Below are 4,690 nucleotides of genomic sequence, written 5' to 3'. Positions count from 1 at the left end.
TTATATTTCCTATTTCAAAAAAATTTTTGGTAGAATATATATAACAATATTTATCATTTTAACTTTTTTTTTTTTTTTTGAAACAGAGTGTGACTCTGTCACCCAGGCTGCAGTACAGTGGTGTGACCTTGGCTCACTATAACCTCTGCTTCCTGGCCTCAAGTGATCCTCCCACTTCAGCTTCCTGAGTAGCCGGGATTACAGGTGCGCACAACTGGCTAATTTTTGTATTTTTTTGTAGAGACAGGGTTTCGCCATGTTGCCTGGGCTGGTCTGGAACTCCTGGGCTCAAGTGATCCACCCATCTCTGCCTCCCAAAGTGCTGAGATTACAGGTGTGGACCATCGCACCTGGCCCATTTTAACCATTTTTAAGTGTACCATTCAGTAGCCTTAAGTGTACTTACAGTGTTATAATGTTGTGCGGCAATCACTACTGTTCATTTTCAGGATTTTTCATCATTCCAAACTGAAACACTGTGCCCATGAAATAACTCCTCATCCCCCCAGCTCCTAAGCTCTGGTAACTGCTACTCTATGCTCTGTCTCTATGAATTTGATTATTCTAAGAACTTCATGTAAGTGGAATCATATAATATTTGTCCTGTGTCTGGCTTATTTCACTTAGCACAATGTTTTCAAGTTTTATCCATGTGGTAACATGTATCAGAATTTCCTTTCTATAATAATATTCTATCATATGATAAAACAGATTTTGTTTATTCATTCATTGGTAGACAGTTGGATTGTTTCTATCTTTTGGCTATTGCAAATAATGCCACTATGAATTTCGGTGTACAAGTATTTGCTTAAGTCTCCGCTTTCAATTTTTGGGGTATATACCTAGGAGTGGAATATATAATAATTACTAATAATTAAATCAGTAATTTACTGTATGTGTACTAAATGCTACTACTTACTACATATATACTAGTATTAGCTGGATTATATTGTAATTCTATATTTAACTTTGAGAAATCACCGAACTGTTTTCCATACCATCTGTACTGTCACACAGTCCTAGTAGCCATACACAAGTGTTCCAACTCTGATTTGTTTATTTGTTTTGAGTTTTACTAGGAAAAGAACCACTTTCCATTGCATAGACATTATTCTATCATGAGTTCCCCTGTTGGCCCATGAATTCATTCAATAAATATGTATCAAATACTTGCAAGGTGCCAGGCATTGTATGAGGAATGAGACTGGTGGATAAAATAGACATGGTTGCCCTCATGGTACTTACTATTTAAAGAGACAAGAAAGAAAACAAAATACACATCATTGCAAGTTGTGATAAGTTATTTAGAGAAATGAGCAGGGATGGTGATAAGAGTAATTATAACAAGGCGGAATTTTACCATTTGCTGTTTCAGGAAGCAATATAGCACAGGACATGAAGATGTGGTCTTTGAGGTCTGATAGGATCAAGCCTAGCTTTTCCATTTTCTTTTTCTTTTTCTTTTCTTTCTGTCTTTTTGTTGTTGTTGTTGTTGAGACAGAGTTTTGCTGTTGTTGCCGAGATTGATTGATGATGCAATCTCGGCTCACTGCAACCTCCGCCTCCCAGGTTCAAATTATTCTCCTGCCTCAGCTCCTGAGTAGCTGGGATTACAGGCACCTGCTACCTCGCCTGGCTAATTTTTTTTGTATTTTTAGTAGTGACAGGGTTTCACCATGTTGGCCAGGCTGGTCTCAAACTCCTGACCTCAGGTGATCCACCCGCCTTGGCCTTCCAAAGTGTTGGGATTATAGGCACTAGCTGCTGGCCTGGCCAGCTTTTCCATTTTCTGTTTGACCTTGGACAAATTACTTTACTCCCCCTGTGCTTCTGTCTCCCTAACTATAAAATGGAGATGATAATAGTACTTACCTTATTGTGAAGATTATATGACAGAATCCATGTAAAGTATATAGAACACTGCCTGACACACGGTAAGTACTCAGTAAATTTATTAATTTCATATCTCCTCTTTGTAGGCTACTCACATGTACTTAACAATAATTCCCACTTGGAATACACGCCAGTTATTCATGGAATGGCCATTGACAAATGCACAGTGGCCAAGCTTCTGCTCCTGATACTTTTGACCGTAGAAACCTATGGCTTGGGCCGGGCGCGGTGGCTCACGCTTGTAATCCCAGCACTTTGGGAGGCCGAGGCGGGCAGATCACGAGGTCAGGAGATCGAGACCACGGTGAAACCCCGTCTCTACTAAAAATACAAAAAAATTAGCCGGGCGTGGTGGGGGGGCGCCTGTAGTCCCAGCTACTCGGAGAGGCTGAGGCAGGAGAATGGCGTGAACCTGGGAGGCGGAGCTTGCAGTGAGCTGAGACTGCGCCACTGCACTCCAGCCTGGGCGACAGAGCAAGACTCCGTCTCAAAAAAAAAAAAAAAGAAACCTATGGCTTGAAATGCAGAACTCATGTGGCCTCTTCTTCTAGCCAGCCTCTAGTTTCCCATCAAAATTTCAACCCATGCCCTTCTTTTTCCTGGGCAGGATGCTGTGGTATGAGAATAGAGGCTTTGAAACTAAACATGTCTGGCGGGGTTATTTATCAGTTGATTGGGTTATCTTGGACAAATTACTTAACCCCTCTAAGCTTCAATTTCTCCCTCTGTGAGGCACCTTAGGAGTTTTTGTCATAATGTATTTAAAGCTTGTAACTCAGCATCTGGACCATGGTAGCGGATCAATCAATCGTAACTTTCTCCAGAAATGTCTTAAATAAAATTGATATGAGGCCGGGTGTGGTGGCTCACGCCTGTAGTCCCAGCACTTCGGGAGGCCAAGATGGGTGGATCACTTGAGGTCAGGAGTTTGAGACCAGCCTGGCCAACATGATGAAACCCCATCTCTACTAAAAATACAAAAATTATCCGGGCGTGGTGGCGTGCTCCTGTAGTCCTAGCTACTTGGGAGGCTGAGGCAGGAGAATCGCTTGAACCCAGGGGGTGGAGGCTGCAGTGAGCTGAGATCATGCCACTGCACGCCAGCCTGGGATACAGAGTGAGACCTTGTCTCAAAAAAAAAATTGATGTGAGTGTTCACAATATTTTTCTGTTAAAGTATGCTTATCTATTTTAGAAAGCATTACATCGGGCAGGTATAAAGTTAATTGATTAAATATGATGGCTATAATTTTTATAAAAGTTTAACCTTAGACCCTCGGTCAGGAGTGTCAACCTATTATAATGTAGCGTTCTTAAGAAAATCAGGTGCAACATAAGGCTGTCATTAGAACACAAAACATGCAGACTTTTACAATAAACATAGGCTTACTGCCTATGTTTATATTTTAATAAGACCCTCCTACATATAGGCCAAACAAGGGATTGTCTAACAGTGGAAATTCCAGGGGTCCTTGTAGGCCAGGGGTCAGCAAACTGTGGCCTGCAGGCCAAAGATAGCCTACACTCTGTTCTTATAAATCATGACTTGTTGGAACAGAGCCACACCCACTCATTTCAGTATTATCTATGGTGGCTTTTGTGCTAACAAAGTGGCAGAGTTGAGTAGTTTTATTTTTATTTATTTTTAATTTTTAAATTTTTTTAATTTTGGAGAACAGGGGTTTCCTATGTTGGCCAGGCTGGTCTTGAACTCCTGGACTCAAGTGATGCACCTGCCTCAGCCACCCAAAGTACTGGGATTACAGGCATAAGCCACCGCGCCCTGGCAGAGTTGAGTAGTTATAAAACTAAATGGCCTACAAAGCCACATACAATATCTAGAAAAATTTTGCCAACCCCTACTTTAGGCCAAGAGGGGAAAGGGAAGTGCTTTTGACAGTAGCCTTTATTTATTATTATTATTTCTTGAGATGGAGTCTTGCTCTGTCACCCAGGCTGGAGTGCAATGTCATGATCTCAGCTCACTGCAACCTCTGCCTCCCAGGTTCAAGCGATTCTCCTGCCTCAGCCTCCTGAGTAGCTGGGATTACAGGCACGCGCCATCATGCCCAGCTAATTTTTATATTTTTTAGTAGAGACGGAGTTTCACCATGTTGGTCAGCCTGGTCTCGAATTCCTGACCTTGTGATCTGCCTGCATTGGCCTCTCAAAGTGCTGGAATTAGAGGTGTAAGCCACCGCGCCCAGCCTAGCAGTAGCCTTTAAATTGTATGTGTAGCTTTCAGCATGAATGTGTTGTCTCCTGCTGTTTGTTGGTAGGGTAACTTCTGGAATGCTTTGGATGTTTCTGTAGGAAAGGATCTTAGTGCCATTTATCAACGGGCTTAGCTCAACATTGCTGTATTAGGGCAGACTAAATTGTTGTAACAAGACCTGTCAATTTAGTGCTGTAAGGAATAATGAAGTTTATTTCTTGCTCACAAAACTGCCAGTGTGGGTGTTCCAGGTTGGTTGGCAGCTCTGCTCCACAGAGTAATTCTGGGACCCAGGCTCTTTCCATCTAGTGGCTCTGCCCTGTCTTCGGGCCTCTTGCCTTCTGCAAGGTCCAGGTTGAGTCATTGGATCCAATTTCCAGCTGTTGGAAAGGAAGGAACACAATGCATGTCAGCCCAGCAATGGCACCCACCACTTCTACTCATATTCCGTAGACTAGAACTTGGTCTTATGACCACATCTACTACAAGAAGCCCAGGAAGACAAAGAAGAAACTAATTTTGTTTCTGTCATAGTAGATAAGGGGGAGTGTTAAGGGTCCCCTGACAATTCCCTGACCCAAG

This window comes from Hylobates moloch, unplaced genomic scaffold, assembly GCF_009828535.3.
Source record: "Hylobates moloch isolate HMO894 unplaced genomic scaffold, HMol_V3 SCAFFOLD_12, whole genome shotgun sequence".
Taxonomy (NCBI): Eukaryota; Metazoa; Chordata; class Mammalia; order Primates; family Hylobatidae; genus Hylobates; species Hylobates moloch.
Note: the sequence above shows the minus strand (reverse complement) of the source record.